The 26,960-nt window shown below is 43.6% G+C and overlaps 1 protein-coding gene across 5 annotated transcripts in view; it reads right to left on the bottom strand.

Moving 5' to 3' along the window:
- CNKSR3 (CNKSR family member 3) overlaps positions 1-26,960 on the bottom strand; it is a 103,605-nt gene that overhangs the window by 69,609 nt on the left and 7,036 nt on the right. The window contains exons 2-3 of one of the 5 annotated variants that reach the window (XM_082633358.1): positions 16,203-16,281; positions 14,248-14,318 (exon numbers count right to left, since the gene is read on the bottom strand). The exons of the other annotated variants lie outside the window; for them this stretch is intronic. The gene's annotated coding sequence lies outside the window, so the exon portion shown is untranslated. The remainder of the gene's footprint in view (positions 1-14,247; positions 14,319-16,202; positions 16,282-26,960) is intronic. 5 annotated transcript variants of the gene reach the window in all.

Here is a 26,960-nt window from a genome sequence, read left to right as displayed (position 1 = left end):
CAAGCTTTAACTTGTCTATGCTGATCTGGTCACGATGTGCCACCCCACGGATGGACACGGCTGATTCTGCTACTGGGCCTTCCCTGGGGCTGCTTCATTCCCCTCGGCTCCATCTGGGTTGTCTGTATTCTCAGTCAAAGGTCAACCTTCTGGAGAAAGGACTCTTGCTCAGCCCTGGATTTTCTAGAGGTGTACTACGCTGCTGCATCCCCTGACAAAATCCAAGTACTGTAGTTGTTTCTCTTCCACTACTTCCTCTTCCAAACTAGGATTTAAATTTCTAGGAAGAAGGCACTCCCTGTGTTGTTCACAGTGCCTTATATATGATAGATGCCCAGTAAGTTATCAAAGATGATGACAAACAAACTTTAGTATAGGAACACCTCCAGTGACCTCACCTCATACACCTTGTACCCAAAGGGAAGAGAGGAGGCCTCTGGACAGACACTATAAGAGGCTTGGGGATTTTTCTTTCACTTCGCAAACCCAGCATCATTGACAGTAGAAGGGGAGATATTATAATCTTTTTTTTTTTCAGATACGGATAGTTTAATGTTAGGAAGACTTGAAAAATATAAAATGAGTCCTCTTTCTTTGAAATGTTAAAGATATAATAAAGCCTGTGCAATAAAAGCCATTCACTTGACTTACACAGGCCTTCTCAGACTCCCCCAAGGCATATTTACTCTCATTTTACAAAGCGAGTAAGCTCTCCTGTTTCCCAGGCTTCAAGAGACAAGTTGAGTAAATTCAAGAAAGGCACACGTGGCTATGCTGCTAGAGGCACCCACTACCTAAAAACTAAGGGCAGTAATGTTGAAAACATGGCATTCTGGGGTCACTTGGCAAGACACTCACAAGTGCCAATACATTATCACATACTTCAATCATTGTGCAAAATTCTTTCTTTCCCAAGAAAGGAATGTTGAATTCACTCTGCTTACGAGCACAAGAAAGTAAATAATTTTAGAAAGATTTCCATCCAAAATTGAAGAGAAAAATTTTAAATATCCAGGTCTTAAAGTGATGAAGTTCAGTTACCAGGAAAAGTTATACATGGGGAAGTGTTCATTTCCTCATCATTTCCCAGTCAACAGGATGATACATCATATCAATTCTCTCAGAAGAACTGCAGAATGTCCGCTTTCTTATCTTTTTTATTTTTAACTTTCCAGACAACCTAACTGCATGACCCAAACAGCTATGAGGTCAGCCTTCTTGAAACTATTAAACCTATTTTTACATAAAGAAGCCATTTTATATCAAAGCATTCAATGCATTGCAAAGAAAGATAATTCATTAAGATTTCTCAAATCTATCATGGAAGTAGCAATAAGTGAAGAAAATGATTATCACGTGACATCGTAACATCTACTGGAATGCCTGGGCAGCTACTGGGTTTGTAGAATAGGGAAAAAAAATTCTCAGAGCTTCTCTGTACTGTTTAGCAAGGTTTCCAAACATTTGCCACAAAATGAGATTGATACTGGCTACTGATAATTAACCAGGTCGGCAAAGCTGGGCATCGTCCAAGGTAGCCAAGGAGTGAGATCAGTAACCTCCTTCCTTCTCTTGCCCTCCGTATGCACCAAGGAGCTCCCTTCCTAAAGACCTGTCATCGGCTATATGTGACATTCACCTTGATCTTCCTAACACCCCAATGTACTCATGTGACCCCACCTCCACTCCCACCCCTATTTAGCATCTGCAATGGTTCCCCAGCACCCAGAGGATGAAGGCAAACTCTATAACGTCACTGATGCCAGGCACTGGGAACATAGCCATCCACCCAGAAGAAAGTCCCTGTTCTCCTGGGGTCTTGGTTCTAACAATGGGGCACAGGCAATAAACTCACAAGCCTAAAACAGGTCGGGGTAAGTGCTAGGAAGAAGGCTAAAGCAGGGGAAGGAAACAAGAATGATACTAGTCAGAGAAGGCCTCTCCCATGAGGGGAGCAAAGTCCTGAAGGCGACAGCATGACCCTACGACCTGCAGAGGCCTCCGGAAGTTGGCCCTGGGCTTCCTGGCCACGCTCCTCCCCTGCTTTCTCCCTCCTGCATGCGACTACTCCGGCCTCCCTGGGCTAGGATCCCTTCTCCCAACACCCTGCTGCTTCATAAATTGAGCCTCTGCATTTGCTCTTCTTCTGCCCGCAAGGCCTACCACACTCCTATCTGATCCAGCAAATTCCTCCTGATCTTTCGAGATTCACTTGAAGCTTCTCTTCCTTTATGAGGCCATCTCTGGACACCAGCCACCCAGCACCTCCCACCCCAGCCAAGTTCATCACCCCCTCCTTCCTGCCATCTGGACCAGGTATTTTGACTCATGTCTCTGGCTCCTGAGTAAAAGGGAGCTACTTAAAGGCCAGAGGGTGACACTCATCCCTGTATCCCCAGCACCTGGTCCTTCAAGACAGCTGTACCTTAAGGACTCAGGTAATGAATGAAAGAAATGTATGTCCTCTTTTTACAATTCCATCTTTGAAAAGATCTGCCCGTGAGGAAAGCATAAACCCACGAATGCCCTTTTATTTAAAACTCTCTTTGTAAAACTGACTTTTTTTTTCCCCAAAAGCTGCACATTTTAAAAGTCTTTTTGGGTTTTTCATCCCATAAAATGATCTTGACACCTAGCCATGCGTCATGGCACATGAAGCAGCTCTAACTCTGCAGTTGGAAAAACATTACACTGTGAAGGAAGAGCCCCTATCTGCCAAGACACTTTACAAGGATTGCCAACGATGCAGTGAGAATGTGGTGTTGGACCCAATGAAAGCAGCTAATCCTCTCTTTTATAGCCTGGGATCTTTCTCACAAAACTTTCTTTTTTAGGAGGATAAATTGTTCAAAAATGGGGAGGAACACACACTCTTTTTTTTTGGTTCTTCTTTTTGTACAGTTAAACTCTGGACCTTTAACGACTCGGCCTACGCCTTCCCCATCCTTATGGTACCCAAGCAGTTGAGGAGAAGGAAAAAAAAAAAAAGGCAGAGAGCAGGACACAAGACATATGGGTCATGATAAAGAAGGCAAATTCAGGGTAAAAAACTCTTCATTCAGTGAAAATTTCTCTACTCTATTTTAGTTTCCATTTGGTTTTTAGGGTTGGGCAAGTCAAAGTTTTAGAAAGGAGAGCCTCCTGCTTCAACGTAAGGATGCTGGATTCAGAGCCAGATCTCACGAGGACCAGCCTAAGCCACACTGCCAGCTGTCCTGCTCAAGCCCTGAGTGGAGCTCTGAAACTGAAGACCCTTTAAAAATAACAAAGGAAAACAACTCAGCGGCTCCATCCCAACTCAAGCACAAAAGAAAGAGGGGGAAGAAATCGTTTCCATATTTCACATAAACACAGATCTTACTGTGGCGGTGAGGAATGCATGAGTCAAACCAGGGCTGACAGCAATCACCACACAAATTGAGCCCCCTGCTAAAGATTAACACGGAGATGTACAACCCACAACTACAGCAGTGACCATCCCTATTGTGAAAAGTTTGTGTTTACGTATTTCAAAATGGCTTTTTAAAACCTGAAGTGTCCTTTCTGTGGAATTCTAACTTCTTCAGTCTAGAGGAAGCACCTGGAAGAGACTTTCAACTGTAAAACTTGTGCCAAAGTAATTTGAGATTCTGTACATGCAACTCACTGTAACTCTATATTATTGGTTCCCGCAGCCCCCAGACTCCTTCACGCCGTGGTTGAAACTAATTTTGCCCTTGAACAGATCTGGGGTTTCCTGCACTGCAGAGGTCAGGGTGTGGGAGGGACGGAGGCAAACAGATGGCAGAATGGCTGCAACTCCAGAAGGTAATTTTTGGAGAAGCCAACTTTCTTTTTGTTGACTGTCAACAAAACAAAGTTATCCCTGGTGAATGAGAACCAAGCACGAGAATGTCCGGGGCTGGGGTCATCTCATTTCGGGACAGGGAATACGAAAGAAAAAGAAAGAAAGAAAGAAATCACCCAAGTACCATTTCCTAGGCCTTTCTGTAGTCCCTCACATGGGCTGGGCACTCACCCCCAGGGTCTGATTAATTCTCAGAAGGACCACATGATGGATTATGATCCTCGTTTTGCAGATGAGGAAGCAAGCTCTGAAGGGCTAAGCGTGCAAGGTTATCCCACCAGAGAAAGCACTGGAGTGAGAACTCCGCACAGGCTTTTCTGCTCCGCCCCAGGGTGGCTCCACCTTCTCCCGGCAGCAGGTGACAGCATGTGAAGCTCCCTTCCTGCAGTGTGACCTCCCCAGGCAAGTAATGCCCTCGAGTGTGGGAGGGTCTCAAGAGCAGGATGGATACAGGGAAACAGAGCTGTCTACCTGACTGGTCCTCTATGTGATCAAACTGGCTGATGTTTAAGGGATGCTTAAGTGAAGGAAGGCAGTGCGTGAAAAAAAAACACAAATGTGTGAGCCTGTCCCTATTAGACATGGTGACATGACACCACGGAGCTGGAAAGAGCAATTTTACAGCCAACAGAAGAAACACCACGTTCCCAGCCTCTAAATCTCCCACAAACCCCAACTTCCTTGAAAGCCAGATTAAAATAGTTCACTGCGCATGTGCCATTTTATCTAGAGATTACGATTTCTTTATAAAGCCACGACATGGCCACACATCGTCGAGAAATTTGAAGGTCATTTTGATGCTTATTTGATAACAGTTCGTTCCGGTAAAAGATCTGAGGAACTTTCCCATGAAAGTCTATCTCTCCTCTAGAATTTCCCTCTTTAAGGCAGCAACTGGCCACGTGAAATATAAGAGACCCGATGCCTTCAAGAGAAGAGATGAGGAAAATAGGCACCCATTGCCATGTGTCCTCTATAATTACATCAGCTTTTTGGATTTTGTGATTTTATACATGCCTGCGTTGTTATTTTTAAAAGAGGCCCGATGACCAGATTCTGGCCACTTTCAAAGCACATAAGAAAAAGAACGGCAGCAGGTGGTTGGCAAATTGTCAAGCCAAGAAGGCGTCATCCCCCCCCTTTTGTCTAAACAACGTGTACCGAGGTCATAACGACGGCATTCCAACAGCTCCTGGGACAACTGCTGTCGTGCTTTGGGGAGCAGACACAAGTGCCCGTGGTCTGTTTGGGTTTGGCAAGCTCAAGTGTACAAGTTTAGCAAGATGTCACCAACTGCTTCCCGTGTCAGCAGCCCATGAATGTATCAAAACAATGACCTGTCCCATTTCCCCTTCCAAAGGGTTTCCCCCTCATCAATTCTGGGTCCCACTTCTCTGGGTTAAAATTCAAACTCCACTTGTCCTTTGGGTCAACTTCTCTTAAACAAGCTTTGCAAGTGTATGAAGCAAGCTTTGGAGAAAGACTCAAGTCCCACATTCTCCTGACGCCTTAGTCGGAGATCTCAAAGATTATATATCAGGCCACCTCTCACTTTAATATGATTCTGGCAAGAAAAGACTAAAGGTGTGCTTGAAGCAGAGCCGGTGTCACAGTAATAAACTCTCAGAGCAAGAGATCAGTTCTATCTTGTCAGGCTGATCCAAGATATTTTGCCAGGTGCCAGCCAGTCTGCCGTAAAACATCCTGAATCCTTGTTCGGTACCCATGTGGGTAAACCATCACACCCTCCTGTTCCTAAGAGGCACCCATATTTCCATACAGCCATTCCTAAATTATTGACAAAGTTAATTAAGTTTGATTGTATAAAAAATTATTTCTGCAGTGGTTGAGGATTATCTAAATAGAGTGATGTGGAAAGACCTTTAAGACAGTATGAAACGTAAAAAGAAACTTTGGATCAGATTCAAGCTACATGTGAATCCATTTATGTAAATGAAAATAATTATACATTAATCTGTATAAACATGTATGCAAATGTCTAGGAAGGATTCTGGAAGGTGCTCACACCCAACTCTGAAAAAAGTGAAGGGTTTAAATGAGATATCATCTCACACCAGTCAGAATGGCCATCATCAAAAAAACCTAGAAACAATAAATGCTGGAGAGGGTGTGGAGAAAAGGGAACACTCTTGCACTGTTGGTGGGAATATAAAATGATACAGCCACTATGGAGAACAGTAAGGAGGTTCCTTAAAAAACTAAAAATAGAACTACCATACGACCCAGCAATCCCACTACTGGGCATATACCCTGAGAAGACAATAATTCATAAAGAGTCATGTACCAAAATGTTCACTGCAGCTCTATTTACGATAGCCAGGACATGGAAGCAACCTAAGTGTCCATCATCGGATGAATGGATAAAGAAGATGTGGCACATATATACAATGGAATATTACTCAGCCATAAAAAGAAATGAAACTGAGATATTTGTAGTGAGGTGGATGGACCTAGAGTCTGTCATACAGAATGAAGTAAGTCAGAAAGAGAAAAACAAATACCATATGCTAACACATATATATGGAATCTAAGGGAAAAAAAAAAAAAAGGTCATGAAGCACCTAGGGGTAAGACGGGAATGAAGACACAGACCTACTAGAGAATGGACTTGAGGATATGGGGAAGGGGAAGGGGAAGCTGTGACAAAGTGAGAGAATGGCATGGACATATATACACTACCCAACGTAAAATAGATAGCTAGTGGGAAGCAGCCACATAGCACAGGGAGATCAGCTCGGTGCTTTGTGACCACCTAGAGGGGTGGGATAGGGAGGGTGGGAGGGAGGGAGACGCAAGAGGGAGGAGATATGGGAATATATGTATATGTATAACTGATTCACTTTGTTATAAAGCAGAAACTAACACACCGTTTTAAGCAATTATACTCCAATAAAGATGTTAAAAAATTAAAAAAATAAAATAAAAAAGTGAAGGGTTTAGCAGGAAATTAGATTTTTTTAATTATCTATTTTTTTTAATTATCTACTCTAGATAACTTTCTTGTAATACTTCACAAGAAAGTATTTCTGTATGATTGGACAAATAAAAATAAAACCTGCAGGCAACAGAAAGACAATGGGGGGAGGGGTAAATATATGAAAACAAACCACATTCCACAGCTCCCAGTGTTTAATCAGAGAGGACTTTCCATTAATATTCTCGTGATTACCACGTTGCTCCATGAGGCTGCATTTCTGGCTGCCACGTTAGGAGCAGCTGTTTCCTATCATTCGTTATCTGTTTCCTCCAAGGCCGTGAAAACTGAAAGGCAGTTGTGTCTGGTTCCAGAAGCTGAACATGTAAACCTGTGTCCACCCCTTCACCCCAATGGCACCATGGAGGAAGGGCAGGAAGGCTCCGGACAGAACCTGTTGCCTTTATATTTCTGAGTCCAAAGCAAAGCACTATTCCTGAACTTTCTTCCCTGATCGCACCTGAGTCACAGAGCCTCTAGGCACCTGGCAGTCCACACTCGTCACCGCCTCTCCACGTCATGCCTATTCAGACATTTCATGTTCTTTAGCCCGAAAGAAAACAGAGGATCACTGATGAACTTTCAACACCTCTCTCCATTCTGAAACAGGTCGGAGCAGGTGAACGATGTGAGTACAACCTATAGACGTCAGCAGGGGGCCACAATCCTACCACCAAGTTCACCCTCCAGCACTGCCAATGGACTGGTTTTTAGTTTCCCAAATCTCTTCACCTAGAGGAATCCATCTTCAACCCCAATCTGGCTGGCAAAGTCCCCTTTATCCTTTAAAACCCTCTGCAAACTGCCCCCTAAACTACATGCACACATACACACACACACACACACACACAAAATGCATTCTATGCTCCTCTGAATGGCTCCTAGACCTGTAAACATATCCATCATCGAATGCACCACACAGTATGGTATCATAATCAGTGTTGTCACCTACCTCCCTGCTAGATGGAAAACGCCTCCCCAATGGACCCCCCATAGGCCAACACTGAGTCTGCATCACAGACGGTTAACCAGGCTCACTGACTGCCCTGGATGGCAGTACAGACGGGCAAGTGATGCTCCACACTAAAGCTGGTGGGTGGGACCTACAAGGCCATAAATTTTATAGGATTTGGGGGTAGAGGGTAATTCGGGTAAGGTTGGGAAAATAGCATAATCAGAAACATCCAGAACTGCGAGTCTGGAGAATTCCATTCTAGTCTGGGTCCTGCCATTACATCTTAGCCATGGAACTCTCTGGGCCACAGTTTCTTTAGCGTTAAACTGAAACAACTTATTCACTCAAAAGAACACGTATTTGGACTGCGTGACCTATGGTTATCACCAACACTCAAGATGAGATAGTTAGCGATGGGAAAAAAACATGGAAATCAGAGTGTTGGAACCACAGAGCCTTAAGAAAAATGCCCTTGCCTTTCCCAATAGAAGTCAATTTTCCCAATACACAGGCCGTCTTCCAGTTCACAAACCGAAACAAGATGAACATCTTAGCATTTCCAAACACGTAATAGTCCTTCACTAGAAAGATCCTCCTGGTCTCCCTTATCTCAAACCTAATATGATTTTCCCCTACAACTTCCTCCAAACAAAATGAAGAAAAAAATATGAAAATAAAAATAAATCGCTAATATCTTAATTGCGGCAAAGTCCTCTGTTGCTATTTTAAGCAGCAAAGGACGCTGACAGTGAACCCTGGGTCTTTAAGGCTTGTAAACAGATGGTAATGTAGGCACCCAGGCCTGGTGGCTGCTCTCAGCCTGACTGCTTCGAGCCCCTGGATGGGGGATTTTTAGCTTGCGTCATCACTCCTGCTTTCTTCAAGAGCAAAACTGCAGTTCCCCTGAAGACAGCGCAGCCGATGAACACAGATTTTAACTCTCTCTTTATGGGATTTTCGGTGGATGTTTTTTCAACTTTTAAATTCAGTGTACATTGTATAGCACAGGAAACTATACTCATTATTTTGTAATAATCTATAAGGGAAAAGAATCTGAAAAAGAATATATATATGTATATACATATATGTATATAAAACTGAATCTCTTTGCTGTACACCTGAAACTAGCACAACATTGTAAATCAACTATACATCAATTTTTAAAATAAGCTTTTTTAAAAATTCAATGTATAGGGCTTCCCTGGTGGCGCAGTGGTTGGGAGTCCGCCTGCCGATGCAGGGGACGCGGGTTCGTGCCCCGGTCCAGGAGGATCCCATGTACTGCGGAGCGGCTGGGCCCGTGAGCCATGGCCGCTGAGCCTGCGCGTCCAGAGCCTGTGCTCTGCGGCGGGAGAGGCCACGGCAGTGAGAGGCCCGCGTACCGCAAAAAAAAAAAAAAAAAATTCAATGTATAAGCTAAAAATGGATAGCATCTAAAATACACTGTGCATTAATTCATTAACAATGGATTGCATCTCTCTACACAGAGTTCTGAAGCTGTAATGGGGGAGGGAGGGGGGGGAGTAGTATAGGTAGCTTACAAACATATTTTTAAAGCAATAATAAATAGAAACTAATTAAGCAAATATATGAAGTTGGAAACTGATCTAGAAGAAATCATGTGACAGTTTCTCAAGGGGGAAGGGGCCTTCTCTGGCTAATAGAGATTAATCTAGTTTTAAGACAATTTGTCTACATTCAACACTGCTGAAATCCTGTTCCGGAAGCAGGTACACATGGACTAAAATATAACAACACTTATTCCCTCAGCTCAAGGACGTCTTACAGAAAGTACTCCATCTACAGATAAGCAGGTCAGGTAAACTCTGAAGCTCTTTCTTTCACTCCCTGCGCCTCCCAAAGAAACGTCAGGGATGAGTCTTGCCCATAAACCCGGGTCTGCTCTAGCACTCACAGTAGGCTCCACACCACTCCAGGCGCCCACCTGCAAAGGTGCCTCTGTGAGACCTGTGGGGGCCATTCTCTCTCCCTTTGCACGTGTAACCCGAAATAAAAGTCCTTTGAGAAGTGTGCAACTTTCTGAGGTTTTGAAACTGAGGGAGTCAACTCTGGTGACTAAAGAACAGAAGTAATCACCATTCTGACAGCTATTCCCACAGTGCTTACAGGAGCACATCTTACGAAATAACTTCTTGGCTCCCAAGAAGAAATCGGGCCGGTTCCCTTAATTGGACTTGGTGAGACAGACTGCCTTCCATCGGGGGCTAATGGGCCAGTTGATCACAGAAGATGATTACTCAGAGGAACACACGCTACACCAGGGACACACCCAGGGATTACCGTCACACCCACCGGTTATCCAATGCCACAGCAAAGCAGGAAATGGAATAAGCCGCCGCGGACATTAATTGTGATAAAACAGGAAATACAAACTTGAAGGGCCTGACTTTGGCGACAGCCTTCCCTCTGACTTTTAGTAACTGTATTCTACCGATTACTATTAGCAGCTGTCAAGCCTCAGAACACTACGTTAGTGGAATAATCAGGGAGAGAGATTTAAGAAATCATCCATATCTTACAATTTAAGAGGTATAATTGGCACCTCCCCCCCCCGCCTTTTTTTTTTTTCAGTCCGCGGGCCTCTCACTGTTGTGGCCTCTCCCATTGCGGAGCACAGGCTCCGGACGCGCAGGCTCAGCGGCCATGGCTCATGGGCCCAGCCGCTCCGCAGCATGTGGGATCCTCCCAGACCAAGGCACGAACCCACGTCCCCTGCATCGGCAGGCAGACTCTCAACCACTGCGCCACCCAGGAAGCCTGGCACCTCCCCCTTTTTAATGCCATGTGATGTCGACACACTCCCCAAAGGGTATGTGATCCAATCTTTCTCTTCACCATTCTTCTCACTGAGTTGTAGTTTACCATCTGTAAAAGGCAGCATATGTGTTCACTTTGAAACTATTCTGTCAGAAATGTGAAAAAAATTCCCCAGGATATCCCTGTAATGTATGCAACAAAACAACGGCTAGAGTTTTTTTCAGCACTTACTATATGCTATACAGTTTATTTTACCATTTATTGTGGTAAATGCTTCACCTGCATTATCTCACTGAATCCTCAACATAAACCCTCAAAGTTTAGTAATGGCATGACCCCAAATTTAAAAATAAGCTAGTTGACTAAGCAATGCATAGAAATTGGCCAACGTCACACATCTAGTAAGTGATTGGTAAAGGATCCAAACGTAAGCAGCCAGCCCTGGTCTTAACCACCATGTACTACTGTAGCAGCCACAGATGTTTTTAGAATGAGGAATGGCCCAAACACACACACACAAATTTAGACAACCATAACAGACAGAAAAGAGAGAGACTATGAATGGATACATGAACACCTTTTCTCTCCAGGCAAAACCCTTAAGAGTAAAACAGTTATTCCTCTATTGCAGGCAATTAACTACAGGCATCCAAAGTAGACACATTCCATTGAGAGCCATGATTTTTAAAAACTAATTCCAACTTTGTTAGGGAGATTCCCAGGTTTTACCTTCTCCCCCATCAAGTGTTGACCAAAGGCCTTTATTGCACGAGCCCTGATTTGGGCAGATAAACAGACACCATCCCTGACCACCTCAAGTGCAAATGTTAATCCTGTCACTGGGCTTTGGAATGAAAATGTTTGTTTGGGTTTTTTTAAAGAGAAAAAGAATGTTAACTGCATGGAACAAAAAAAAAACAAAACAAAACAACTCTATTCCTTACATCTCACTGCAACAATATGTTACTTTCATTATATTGTATCTTTGGATCTATAAAAAGCAAACAAAACCAACAATTATAATAAAAAGATCTATAATATGAAGTCTGCTTTTATAAGAAAAAATCTTGTAATGTTTTTAGAACATTATAGTCATTATAGTTACCACCAAGGATGATAATTACATACCTTAACCCACAAAACTGTTTTTAGATCTTCTGGTGACAATTAAGTCATTATAAGAGATTGATTTCACTACACTTATCACTTCCAGAAAGTGTACCACAACTACATTTAATAAGATAGCTTTCTCTTAGATCCTCAGCGTTCTCCCTGAATTCCTATGGTTGCTTCTAGGCATTTATACTTTTCTTTTTTTGTTGTTATTAGTTTGTCTTAAATGTTTCTTTTCTCCCTGATTCATTAGAACATGATTTTAGGAGATGAAATTTCTACAGCTGAGCTGGAACATTACATATTATCTAACATTAAGTTAGTTTTAAAATCAGAAAATAGGAAAAAGGTACCAATATGCATGTTACCTTAATAAGATATTTTTTTAATTTTTGTTTTATATTGGAGTTGATTAACAATGTTGTGTTAGTTTTAGGTGCACAGCAAAGTGGATTTAATTATCCATATACAAGTATCTATTCTTTTTCTAATTCTTTTCCCATTTAGGTTATTACAGACTATTGAGCAGAGTTCCTATGCTATACAGTGGTTAATAAAATACTTTTGCAATATCCATTCTAGGGCTTTTTAAAAAAAGATGAAGGAGAAACAGAAACACCCTCAGTGATGCAAGAAGAAATTACCAAACAGAATTTCAAATTGCTAAAATATACAGAGAAACGTGTTAAATTGATTAAAGTAATAGCTATAAATATCCTCCAAGGGATCACACACTCAGACATCATGGGGAAGGAACAAGGTGGAAGTAGAAGCAGAAAAACTGGCTGGTTTTTTTAAGTGGTAACTACTAAAGAGTAAAAATTTACCTTGTTAAATTATTTTTAAAACCACATTCCCCTGAACTGTCAGTGTGGACGGTTGAAGGTGGAAGCTTTCCCAGAACTGAGTATATGTTTAACCCTGGGAATGATGTGGCAACGGCAACCACCCACAACAATCTGGGCAACAATGCAGCGCAAGAGAAAGGGCAGCCACACCCTGCAGAGGTGGGTCCTCATTTTTTTTTTCATCCTATCATAATCTAGCCCCATTAGTTTTAAGTATAATCTGTGTGTTCTTCCAGAGTTCAGGACCTCAGAAATGAATACCCATGCAGCTGCTTCTGGATCTGGTAGAGCCGGTATGATTCATCTGGGCCTGGGTCTGAAATGTTCAGAGTATATATTTGTAAGATTTCGGTACACCATGCACCAAGCTAAAAATGGAAATGGGAGTAGGGGGCAGTGTTTCTTACATGCTCCAGCATCCTTCTGGGGTGGCAAGCGTGGGGAGACTTCCAAACACTTGGATTGGGACTTCCCTGGTGGTCCAGTGATGAAAACTCTGGGCATCCACTGCAGGGTTTGATCCCTGATTGGGGAGCTAAGATCCCACACACAGGTGTGGTCACAAAAAAAAAAAAAAAAAAAAAAAAAAAAAAACACGCTTGCATGTTATTTCTGACCACTTCTAGAACATACATTCCTACAAATGCTCTGCTATTGCTTTGGCTCAACCACTAGAGTGAAGACTCTGAACATATAAAGACCAGTTTATATGCAGAGCTAGGAGCGATGGTTAACCATTGATCAGTCACGGGCAGCGGACGGCAGGTGCTAACACACAGGACACCCACAGCTCCAGCTGTGACCTCCAGGCCACACCCCCTCAGCCCTCACTTCCCGCAGCAGCCGCCTCTGCAGACACCTTTCCTCTCCGGTCCTCACCGCCTTCTCCCTCTCCCACCTGCACTGCCTGGCAGCCCAAACTCCTATCTCTTTTTTTCACTCTAGTCAATGTTTTAGTAGTTCCTCCTTTTTTCAATGAAGAGGTTTTATGTTTCCTTATGCTATAAAAGTCCAGTCAATTTCACATTTCACAGATCAAAGGAAATAAATACCCAGGAAGTCAAGTTAAGTTTTGCACAGAGCCTTTGACTGGTTTTTCTCCTTGAGATTCAGGGGCTTCCCCTACAATAGAAGGACCAGTTCACTCCAGGTCTAAAACCCAGTAGACTGCCATGTTCCTTAACAGAAAGGCAAGTGCCGCCCTAATAGAATCCTGAATCAAATAACATTTAGGAGCCTGGAAAAATTCATACACATATGTGTATAGTTCTATATATGTGTGTGAGGATAGATAGATAAATAGATATAGATATTTATATATGTATTACATATGTATACACACACACACACGTACTTCCTCCACAAAGAAAGGCCACTCAAAAACATAAAGTCCTCCACTGGCCTCCACCTACTAAGAGGCATAAACAGGACCTTGGTGATGTAGCCCACCTCCCCACACAGCACCCCTCCAGGTTCACCTCTCTCCACCCCACCTCAGGACAGACCCAGTACAATCAAGTTCTTTCAGTTGTGAGTAAATACCTTATCTCTCTTGCCTCCCAGTTTTCTCCCAAATCTTTTCTTTCCCCTCCTCTAGGCCTGGCTACCCCTGCTCATCCTACAGGTCTGGATTTGGATGTGGCTTCCTCCAAGAAGCCCTCCATGCTGTGCCTGTTCAAACTCTGAGTGAATTACTCTTCTGCTGACGTACCTGTGGGCTTGTCTGTGTTCTCCACTCAATGGAAGGTGCCAAAGACAGGGACCCTGTCCACTTCACTGCACCTAGTAGAGACATTACACATGATAGGTGCTCTATATATGTTTGATGACTTATATTTAAAGTTAGTTAATCTCTATTTGCACCAATTTTCCTGCTAACAAATGGCTTCCACCTCTGGGCTGTAATAGACATCATTTATACAAAATTTCACGGCATTCAGAATATTTCAGATAAATCCTACAATATATGAAGGTAAATCAAAAGCAACAAGGTATTCTTCCAAGGTTTTGGGGCCGTTCATAACAAATCTTTTCTACCTAAATGGTTAAACTATGGAATAATACAGAACCCAGGTAGGGAGGCATTTACTCTCATTAAAAAAAAAAAAAAATTGTGGGAAAACTTGGAGTAGAGAGAGAGTTTCTGTGGAATAACTTCTCTATAGAAGCCACTAGTACATAGTCATTCAATGAATGAATAGCTCTGTTAATATTAAAGTAAGAGACTGAATAATCTATGGTGTTCTGTTACCCAGTTCAAGGAGGAAACATGTCCCAATTCATCAAACATCTACTTTACCAAACAGTCATGTATTCCAAAAGATGGTTACAGATTTTAAAGAATTCAAATAGAATGCATTCCGTGCTTAAGTCATACTAAGACTGTGCTGTGTTCATTCAGGAAGATGCTTTAACACAGTGTGATCTCTCGGGACATCGATGCCTCTTCTCCCATTTGCTCTTGAATTTACTCAGACGTTTGCACCCATCAACCCACCAAAACTAACTTTCAAGTTCAATGTCCTCCACACACTAAATGCACTGGTCAATTCTCAGTCTCCCCTTATTAGTCCACCAGCAGTCCTGGGCCCAGTTGACCACTCTTTCCTTCTGGGAGCACTTTCCTCACTGGCCCCAGGACACCACCGTTCCCAAGATTTCCTGTACTTACTGGCAGCAACTTGCTGGTTGCTCAACCCCCAGACTTGTAAGGGCGGGAATGCCCTGGATTTCTTCTCTCCCCTTGTCTCCCCCTGCCCGCTCATTTGGTGATATCATCCAGTCTCAGAGATTTCATACCATGTATATACCCCAATGGCCACCAAATTTCTATCTAGTCCCAAACTCCCCCATTAATGCATACACACATCTCTACTTCACTTGGCGAACTAACAAGCACGGATGTTTCGAACCCAAATATCCCCTTCACCGTCTCCTCCCATGCTCTTCCAGCTCTCTGTGGATGGCCACTCTAATCTTCCAATTCCCCAGACCAAAGACGCCATGGGTATCCTCTCACACCACCACCCGATCTCTTGGTAAATCCCACGGGGCTTTCGGAACCCCCAGAACATGGCCACCTCTCGTGATGGTGACCACAGCTGCCACCTGGTCCAAGTGTCATCTTTCAGATGGTTATTGCCCCAGTATCTTAACTGGCTCCCTGATTCCACCCTTGCTAACTTCTGTCTACTCAACACAGCAACCACTGTAATCTTAAAATGTGAATCTGATATCACTCCTTGGCTCCAAAGCCTCCAATGGCTCCCCAGACATCAAATTAAAGCCAAAACACACATAACGGTCTCTAAAGCTCAGCACCATCTGCCCCCCCGCCGTGATCTCACCTCCTGCTGCTCTGCCCTTGGCTCCCTCTATCCCAGCCACGCTGGCCTCCCTGCTCCCTCCATGTGTCAGGCTCTGGCCTGTCTCAGGGCATTTGCACTTACTGTTCCCTCTGCCAAGAACACCCCTCCGCCTGTTAGCCGAGTGCTCACTGAGAGCTTTCCCCCAGCCATCCCGGTTAACACTGCATCCCTGCTTCCCTCCTGCATCCACCTATGGCCCTTGCCTGCAACATGTACCACATCCATGTATTACGAGTTTTACTTACTGTATGTCAACCCCCACTAGAATGTCAGATCCGGGAAGACAGGAACTACTTACCATCTCTTCTATTCACTGCTGTTATCCTCAGCTCTCTTGGAACAGCTCCTGGTACAGGGTCAGCACTCAGTAAGCACTGCTGAATGAATGCATAGTGACTAGCTACTTTCATCAGACTTAGTGGAAGTGTCAGTTAAGAGGGCACTCTAGTTAACAGATGAAAAGTTAAATGCAAAGAGTTAGGTCTATTTCTCCTAATGTGACCTGGTGCCCTACTTCATCCAAAACTTCGTTTCCCGAATTAACGTGAAAGACAAGTGCATCATTTCACAATACCAGGTTGTGCGGTTAGGATTACTTTAAAAATCATAGACGAGAAATGAGCAAAAAAAACTTTTTTTTTTTGGCCGCGCCGTGCGTCATGCAAGATTTTAGCTCCCCAGCCAGGGACTGAACCCGTGCCCCCCCTGCAGTGGAAGCGAGGAGTCTTAACCACTGGACCGCCAGGGAAGTCCCAGAAATGAGCAAATTTTAATGGAAACGTCAGTTGTGCAGAATACCGGGGAGATGTTATAAGAAAAATCACCTATTGTTTTATAGCTGATCCTATTAAGTAAAGAATCTGTTCACTTTACCTGAAACTCACAGAAGAAATCACATCTACTTCTAAGGGTTGGATGGGCCAATGACGAACAAGAAAACGGGCCCCATCACGCCCGTGAAGGACAGACCTGCCACCCCCTTGAGCGCCACACCCTGGAAGAGCCCTCCACGCCCTTGGCTCTCTCTCAGCCGGTACGATCCAAAGGAGGCACTAATCTCAGGCAACCGGCTCCCCATCCCACAAAGCAACTGCAGCCAGAACTGCTGATCTCACGAAGCACTGGACAAGACTGAAAGGATTACTCGACGATGCATTTAGCATTTATCAGCACTGATTTTATATCTCCATTGACAAGCTTCTTGTAGGACCCTAATCTTCTCTGCTTCACTATGTGTTCTATGTCTTAGACTGCAATGTACAGAAATAATTCAGGGTGCCATATTCATGTATATTGCATCATTTCACACTCAACTTGGAGGACCTGAATTTCAGCTAACACTCTCCTATTTTAACACATTCCGTGTGCCAAGCTGCATGATATTTACACCTCATGAAAACATGAGACAATCAGAGTGCTGCAATGAGAGAAGGCACTGAGTCTTCTTTTTTTTTTTTTTTTTAAATTAAAAAAAAAGATGAGATCTATATACAATGGAATATTACTCAGCCAAAAAATAACAAAATAATGCCATTTGCAGCTACATGGATGGACCTAGAGATTATCATACCGAGTGAAGTAAGTCAGAAAGGGAAAGACACATACCATATGACAGCACTTTCCCTTACTCTTAATTTCAGTGTCTTTAGCTTTAACTTTTAGCACAGTCGTAGCATAGTGTAACCGGGAGAAGTCCCCCTGGCTTTGATATTGCTTTCGGAGGACCAAGCCATCAGTCTAGATTTCTCTGGTTATCTCATCCTATTTGCATTGCTCCTTAGGTTGAAATTTAAACCCTTCCACCAGCTCGAGGACATTTCAGGTAGACCTTGGACAAGCCAGGATAGCGGCTGCTGTTCTCAGCACAGGGTCCTGGGGCTGTGACCCCTGCGCGCACTCGTCACCTCCGGCTGCGGTCACAAAACACAAGGACCGGGAAACAAGCAAACATCTGTTTCTCTTGGTTCTGGAGGCCGGAAGTCCAACATCAAGGTGCCGGCAGGTCCAATGTCTGGTGAGATCTCTCTTCCTGGTTTGCAGGCGCCGTATTCTCCTTCTGACCTCCCATGGCCAGTCCTCGGTTTGTGAGAGATGGAGGAAGGTCAGCACTGAGTCTTCTGAAGTATTTGAATCATGTAAGATGCTGGTACCATGCAAGATGTCTCCTCTACAACCTAGAACGGCTTTTGAGGTTGCTACCCCCAAGGTGTGCTCACTCTCAAACCTGCAAAGCAGCTCCTCCCAGAATTCAGCACGTTTCAGTGGTACTGCCGTGCTAAGGCACCGAGGCACAAATCGTGGACATGAAAGTCCCCTTCTCTCCATTCTCACATGCAGACCCTGCCAAGGCTTCTGGAACACTCATGGGTGGTGCCTCTCTCGGCAGCCTCTCTCCCGTCTCTCTCTCTCTCTCAAGGCCCCTGCTCTTCCTCAGGCATCTTCAACTCTCTCCAAGAGACCACCCCGAATGCCTCCCAGAGCTGGTCTCTCAGATTCCAATCACTCCTGCCTGCAAAGCCCTCCCTACATCCCACAGTTCTGCCAGCAACACACCTCCTTTCAAACCCCTCTATCATTTCTCCACTAACCACTGAATTAAGTACAAACTTCCTAAAAGTCAGTGGCTCTCAAACTGTGGTCCACAGAACACCTGAAAAAGATTCACGGGCTGCCTGCTAAGCACCCAGCAACCAGGGCCTCACCTACATCCACACCTACGGCAGCAGGCTCTGGGGAGTTAGGGCCGGGAATCATTTAATCCTTATTAGCGAGTGACTCTCAGGCCCACTAAAATCTAAGTGCCAACACGCTACGTCTTGCAGTCAAGCAACATGGCTGGACACACCTGGCTGTGCTGGCTTAACACATATCAAACCAACCCATAAGAGTAAAAACGAAATTTTTTAAAAGATGGGCTAGCAGTTTGAAGGTAAGAGAGAGCCGCTAAGTCTGCCAAACTTAAGGGTTCAAGATCCTGGAGAGAAAGACAGGAAAGTAAGTTCCACATTCTCTCCCACGTGGCCCTTTATGGCCCTTCTGAGTCCCCAGCAGCCTAAGGATGAGGCCAAACAGAAAGGAGCCCTGGCTCTGAATACAGTAGAAAAATCATCTGATTACCCTAGAATGTATAAACAAGAGAACAAAAGCCATCTCTAATTCCATCATCCATAGAGAACCAATGCTGGCATTGTAATATATTTCCTTCTAGTTTTTGTACATATATATTCATACAATCTCGGAAATTTAACTTAGGCAAAACTAGAACTTGAAAACATTAAGTGACTATCCAAAAGTGCATAATCCCTATTAAGTACATTTTTAAATCCCTCTTCTTCCCTTTCCAGTCACCCTATCAAATATGAAAAAGAGAAAAAATATAGATACAGTATTCCCTACAGTTATCTTTATCGAGTGGTAAAATTACAGGTTACATTTAAGTAGAGCAATTCAGACCATACTGTTAATAACGTCAGTGTTCTCCTCTTGCCCTCAAAACTTATTATCAGGGGCTTCCCTGGTGGTGCAGTGGTTGAGAGTCCGCCTGCCGATGCAAGGGACACGGGTTCGTGCCCCGGTCCGGGAGGATCCCACGTGCCGCGGAGTGGCTGGGCCCGTGAGCCATGGCCGCTGAGCCTGCGGGTCTGGAGCCTGTGCTCTGCAATGGGAGGGGCCATGGCAGTGAGAGGCCTGCGTACCCGCAAAAAAAAAAAAAACAAAAACTTATTATCAGGACGAACTTACGTCGGTGCCTACCCAAGAGCAGCCAGGTAAGGTCAGGTTCTAGAATCAAACGTTTCTTGACTCAAACCCCATCTACTGTGTACACAACCTCAGAGGGGTCAGGGCCTGGCCTCCTTAACTCTGAAATGAAGACGATAAAAGTGCTGCCGTCAAACAAGTATTGTGAGGACGAAACGAGATAATTCACGAAAAGCCACAGCAAGGGCCGAGCACGTAAGAAATCTCAGTAAATGGCACCTGCTAACTGTTGCCTCCCCGACCGAGTGTGCTTCTTCACGACAGGCTTTGTTGACATCTAAGTCACCTTTTTGCTCCTAGCATGAAGCAGAGGAACTGGTGCTAGAAAGGAAATCTATATATTTTTTCATGTTAAGTTTTTAAAGGGAATAAATGGTTGATAGAAACACCTCATGAAGGTTTAACAAAATATCATCCATAATGAATGTACGTGTGTGTATATATATGTAAATAGAGTCTGTATACTTATATGTGTGTATGTGTATACAGACACGTATATGGACTGTTCACTTACAAAACAAGCTGAAAAGTTAAAACATTCTGGAAATTTTTATTTATTTAGTTAGTTATTTATCTATCTATTTACTTATTTATTTTTGGCTGTGTTGGGTCTTCATTGCTGAGTGTGGGCTTTCTCTAGTTGCATAAGCGGGGGCTACTCTTCGCTGTGATGGCTTCTCTTGAAGCGGAGCATGGGCTCTAGGCACACAGGCTTCAGTAGGTGTGGCTCGTGGGCTTCAGTAGTTGTGGCATGTGGGCTCAGTAGTTGTGGCTCGCGGGCTTAGTTGCTCCACGGCATGTGGGATCTTCCAGGGCCAGGGCTCGAACCCGCGTCTTCTGCACTAGCAGGCGGATTCTTAACCACTGCGCCACCAGGGAAGCCTAACGTTCTGAGATTTTGATTGAGAAGTGTTGCAGATTGTATCCTGGGGTCAGTACCACTCCAGTTTAAGTACTAAAACTAGTGCTTTTCCTGTTTGTTTTGTCTCCCAATTCAGAGCACCAGGAAGATAGAAAGACCTTAAGTAAACTGATAACTTACTATTTCAAACAGGACCCCACAAGCCAGCACGGAAGTTAGGAGCACATACCTTATTTCCAAGGTATATGCTTTATTTTATACATAGAATCTTTCTGTACAAACAGAAACAGTTCCTATCACGGACCAATACCACACAGCCAGTGAGTGGCAAAGTAAACTCACTCAGAAGAAGCCAAATTCTTGCTTTTACACTGCAGAGTAACTACTCAATGGCCTGCTGGGTTCATCAAGGTATCGGTATTTCTGGCTTAACAGTACCTGTAGGGAGTTACATGTTACAATTTTACAAATAAGGTCATTAGTTCAGTAGCAAAATGAAATTATAGGTTAAGAAACAGATTTACTAAATAATTAATGAGTTGCTCTACGGCTACTTGTATTCACATATCATACGTCTGTTTCTCACTAAGACAAACCTGACCACAGCTATCCACAGTGGGGGAATCAACACACTAGCCCACAGATATGTTATGCTTGGCCTACACGAAAAAAAAAAACTGTTGACAGATTTCTAAAAACTGGAAAATGTCACAGAGAAATACAGACACCCAACTTCATTTGAAAACAAGAACAACAACAAAGAAGCATAAGAGTCTAGAAACTGTAGGTCCGCAGTCAGCAGAAACTGAGCAGTCCATGTATCTTTGGGTTCGCCACAGTCTCCACCACTCCCTACTGTCCCAGTTGCCCCTACATTTCAGTTTCTGACATTGCCTCCTGGCCCCTGTAGGCGTCTAAGTTTGCAACTGTTGTTGTGAGTCTCAGGGCCATTCCCAGTCCTCAATGCTCACTTCTGTAGCAGCTTTTTTATTTTGGACTCTCTTGGCCTTTGTTGACTGTGCAGAGGGCAGGGTGGGGTGGAGGGGGAATGGGGAACTCTCAAACTCCATCTGCACTGATTCGATGTCCATGAACTAAAACAAAAGAGCTTTTCGCCTTGGACTGCAGCATATTTGCCACTCTGAGTATTTCTTTTTTCTGCTTTTTCTTCCTCTCATTTCCCTTTGCATCTGCATGCATTGTTCAAAGCCAAAACCTGAGTGCTACGTGAAAGAGAACAACTATCCACTATCCCTCAAAATGGAACGGGGGAGGGGGTGTCACATTCTACTCTTCTAAGAGAGCGAGGCCTGGAAATTCCACACAAAACCTAAACAGGTCCCTTCAGACTGGGAAACATTCCCCTCATTCTGTTTTCCTGGGGCTGAACACTCACAGAGATACACAACAAAAGGGTCCCCTGGGCCTGGGGTGGCACAGCTGTCTAGGAGTCCATGGGGACAAAGGCTTTAACTCTTCCCTGCCCACTCTGTGGGAAGGACACTTACAGACCTCAGTGCATTAATGCACCTACTGAAATATGCAACAACTGTCCCTACTAGAAAAGTTCTCCTTCCTACCCAATCACTATGTATTAGCTGAAAACCAACTGCAGACAAGAATTCTGGGGGATGGTCTGACATACATTATTTATTTTTCTAGGCTCCACACGACTGGTATAGACTGGTGGTCCTCAAATTTTAGCCAGCACTAGAATCACTGAGGGACCACAGCTTCCTGCATCCCACCCCCAGAGTTTCTGATTCTGTGAGTCTGGGATGGGGCCTGAGGATTTACACATCTAAGCTCTCATGTTTCTGAAAAAGGAAGGTCCATGGATAAACAAGGTCCTACTGTAGAGCACAAGGAACTGTACTCAATATCCTGTGATAAACCATAATGGAAAAGAATGAAAAAGAATATATCGACATATATGTATAACTGAGTCACTCTGCTGTACAGCAGAAATTAAACACGACATTGTAAATCAACTATACTTCAATAAAACTTTTTACAAAACTGACAAACTAAAACAGGATCTAGGTTTTAAATGTGTATATTTGTTTAAAACAAAGTAGATTACACTTTGCAAACACTGAAAAAAAAAAGAGGAAGCTCAAGAACAACAGTGACAAGATGTTGAGCCACGTATATGTGGCTGGGAAAGGGTTTCTTAAAAATCTCCGTTTAAAAACATCAGGAGTCAGAGACAATTGTCACAGATTTATAGGTGCTCATTAAGTATCCCGATAAGATGGCGCCAAATAAGAAGAACAAAGAGTCTCTCCACCTCCAAAAAGAGTCTTTCTTTACAGATCAGTTTTAGATGAGATTCTTCAACTTGGCCTAGGGGTGCTTGTAAGCAAACCACTTCATACCATCTGTCTTTAGATGTCTTACTCACAAGCAGTATTTGTGTTTTTTATTTAACACTTATTACCAACAATTTTAGGCTTTAGTGTAGACAGCCATTTTCATAAATGCTACTCACAGCTCTGTCATCTGCTCATGGTTAGTTTAAGACTCCAGTTGGGGGCTTCCCTGGTGGCGCAGTGGTTGAGACTACGCCTGCCGATGCAGGGGACGTGGGTTCGTGCCCCGGTCCGGGAGCATCCCATGTACCGCGGAGCGGCTGGGCCCGTGAGCCATGGCCGCTGAGCCTGCGCGTCCAGAGCCTGTGCTCCGCAACGGGAGAGGCCACAACACTGAGAGGCCCGTGTACCGCAAAAAAAAAAAAAAAAAAAAAGACTCCAGTTGGAATCCATGTTAAGATGGTGCCTCGTGAAATCTGTTCCACTCTACACATCAAGGTAGTTTTCCTGTTTCAAAGGTCATATTCCAGGTAGCCTTTTGACTTGATTCTCCCTAAGACACGGTAATATAAAATTACCCTGAGAGGGCTTCCCTCGTGGTGCAGTGGTTGGGAGTCCGCCTGCCGATGCAGGGGACGCGGGTTCGTGCCCCGGTCTGGGAGGATCCCATGTACCGCGGAGCGGCTGGGCCCGTGAGCCATGGCCGCTGAGCCTGCGCGTCCGGAGCCTGTGCTCCGCAATGGGAGAGGCCACAGCAGTGAGAGGCCCGCGTACCGCAAAAAAAAAAAAAAAAAATTACCCTGAGAACGTGAAAATCTGTTAACACAGGTTAAAGTTAGAAACACATAAACACACACACACACACACTCATGTACACACACATCCACTCCTAAACCCAAAAGCACTGAATTTCCCTTCTGCTGCAAATCTCTGAAAATAGGAAATAGAGTGTTTCTTTTCACTAAAAGGTTTTCCTCAGGAAAGCATGATTCAGATGATCATAATCAACTGCCTTTTCTGACTGATGACACATCGGGGTTTTTCCTCTAAAAGTCTGAAAGGTACTCTCCCTAGAGGGGGTGACATGAGGTGTGTGTTGTAAAGTTTCTAGGTTATTCTAATATAAACCTACCAACCTTCGATTCTCTCCCACTCACTCCTACCCTGTTGGTAAGTGATGCATTGAGTGTTTAAAAAAAAAAAAAAAAAATGTGTTCAACTCCTACCTGTTGAAATTTCTCAAAATACCATCTATTCAATCGAAAAATGGTGACTCTATTTTCCAAAGTAAAATTAGGACAGTCTGTCAGCAGAGCAAAATATTTTAAATTAGATCTATTGACCAGTTCCTTTGACTCAACTATTTTTCGTTTTCATAAAAAAATTTTCTAATTTTGACAACTACTGATCTGCATTCCAAGGAACTGCTTTGCTCTAGTAAACACAACTGCATCTGCCCTTCTGATCCCAGGTTAAAAACTGTTCCATCAGCCATCTGATGTCAAAGAAAACAAACTAGGCTAAGTCCACTTTCACAAAAACCCTATTCATAGATGAATAAACAGCTTCAGAAACTGTAGCTCCCTGCAAAATGTGCCAGAAGAGAACAATGATGTAAACAAAGCATGTGAACGCCGAAAGACAGATTGTGCTCTCCCTTTTAAATGACAAGAGAGTAATCAGGATGAGGGAAGGCCAGGGAGAGCTCTGAACCCTGGCAGAGAAAGAAAAAAATGAATCTACACCCCAAGTTCAAATATAGTTTTTAAATTATCTGGATGTGAAGCCATCAGTGAACCAACTCTACCGAGAACTTGGCTTCACAAATGCTAGAACCACCAATACCTTCGTTCAAGACACCATCATCTCCAGAATACTGCAGTGCCTTCCATCTGGGCTCCCTCAGCTCATTTCTGCCCCAAGAACCCAAATCAGATCACGTCACTCCCCTGCTTTTCATGATTAGAAAATGTTGCAAATGCCTGTCCAAGACTTATAAGACCCTCCATGATCTGACAGCTGTGTCTCTCGCCCCACCCACCACAACCCCACTGCCCTTGCTCCTCATGACTACACCGCGCTTCCTTTCCTCAAACACTCCAAGCTCATTTGCACCTCAGGGCCTTTGCACAAGCTGTGCCTTCTGCCTACATGCTCTTCCCCCTAATTTTCCAATGGCTGGTTCCTTCTTGTCATTCATACCCAAGTGTCATCTTCTCAGAGAGGCTTCCCCAATGACACCATCCAAAGAAGTCTCCCACCAGGTCACTCTCCTTCACCTCTCTGCTTTACTTTCTTCTTAGCACTTATCACTAGTGAATATTTTCTTGTTCATCTGCTTCGTTGTGGTGGTGGTTTTGGTATTGTTGTTTGTCATCCCCACATCCACCATATTAAAGGAGGGACCCAGCTGGAACCCTGTACCTAGAACACAGCTGGATTTCCAGCACCTGGAACAATACCTGGAACTTAGTGGGTCCTCAGTAATCACTTGTTGAATGAATGAAACTCTCTCATTACTACAGGGTGGAATTTGTCATCAAGGAAAGTGTTCCTCCGAAGCTGTCTCCAAGAGAACTACTACTAAACCTTTCCATGGTGCCACCTTCCTCCAGGACATACGAGGTCCTCAAAGGAAGTGAGGGAAAAGTGTCCAAGGAAACAACGAGGAGAAGACAAAGAATAGAGTTAATTTAACTCACCACCTATCCACCAATACAGAGAAGGATGGAATTGTCATAAATTATTAGTAAACACGCGAAAGGTGACTATCAGCCACAACAGCATTAACTATTTAAGCAACAATAATCCAATTATACTACGTATTAACTTGGAGTTATTATGAATTAATCAATAATGAGTTTGTGAACATTTATATGCCATACATTATGCAAAATGCTTTCCCTGCGTTACCTCTTTTAATTCTAACAAAAACACTGTGAGTTAATTATCAGTCACATTTCACAAATGAGAAACCTAAGGCAGGCTTGGGGAACTTAAGATACTTTACTAAGTTTTCAAATCGGTTAGTATCAAATACAGAATCTGTTGTGAAGCAACTACACCTCAATAAAATTTTTTTTAAAAAATACAGAATATGAATCCAGCTCTATTTTATTCCAAAGCCTGTGTGTTATTCACCATGCCCAATCTCTCCCTCAGCAGTTAAAATGAAAATGCTGTGAAGAATCAAAGGCAAGCAGGAAATGAAGCCATAAAAATCATTTAAGAAAGTTAAATGGATGGATGGATGGATGTGATTCCACCAAGTAGAAATATGAATTGTACCGGACAAAAAATCTGCCATATGACACTCAAGATAAAATAAAAATTAGATTAAGAGAGTCAAAAAGAGAAATGATTCATTACTGAGTAGCATTCTGAAACAATACAACACAGTCAACAAACTACAATAAAAATAAATAACGGGCAAGAAGTGTCTCAAATGCTAAAAGGTTAGGTTCAGAATACGTAGGGCCCTGCTTAAGCTGTGTAATTTAAAAAAAGAAAGAAAGAAAAGAAAAAGAAAGAGAAAGAAAAGGAATGTATCCCACGAGTGTAAACCCCGAAGGGATCATCAGGAAACACAAAAGTCAAAAGTTCTTTGAAGTTGCCCCTCCTGGCACTTGAAGAGAGAGCCGAAAGCACCACCTTGACCAGAGGACGAACCAGGGGCTGCACAGAACAAGAGAACAGAAGCCTGTGGAGTCTGGTCCCAACTCCTGGCCTTCTGACCTTGGACAACCATTTCATGTCCGAAAGCCTCTATCCTCACTGGGCCTTCACTGTGCTCCTCTCGGGCTTGTGAAAACATCAAATGAGAACAAATACGGAAGAGCTTGTGTAAATAAAACTTGCTTTAAAGCCTAGCTCATGGCTATACCAGTGGTGAAAACACCAGAAACCTCACAAAATGAGAGCAAAGAGGAAAAGGAGGTGAGAACATGGATGTCCCAGAGCTAGAACACAACAGGCTAGGAATGAACAAACATCGAGGCAGTGACACAGAAACAGCAAGACAGAAAACTAAGGTGCCCGCAGCTCTCCGCAATGATGTGAATGCAAAAGGGAGGCATGTCGGTGAGGCCTGAACAAGGAGAGGTCACCTCCCAATCTCCACCGA

Source organism: Mesoplodon mirus (genome assembly GCF_964341445.2).
Source record: "Mesoplodon mirus genome assembly, chromosome: 10".
Taxonomy (NCBI): Eukaryota; Metazoa; Chordata; class Mammalia; order Artiodactyla; family Ziphiidae; genus Mesoplodon; species Mesoplodon mirus.
Note: the sequence above shows the minus strand (reverse complement) of the source record. Positions and strands in the feature narration are given on the sequence as shown.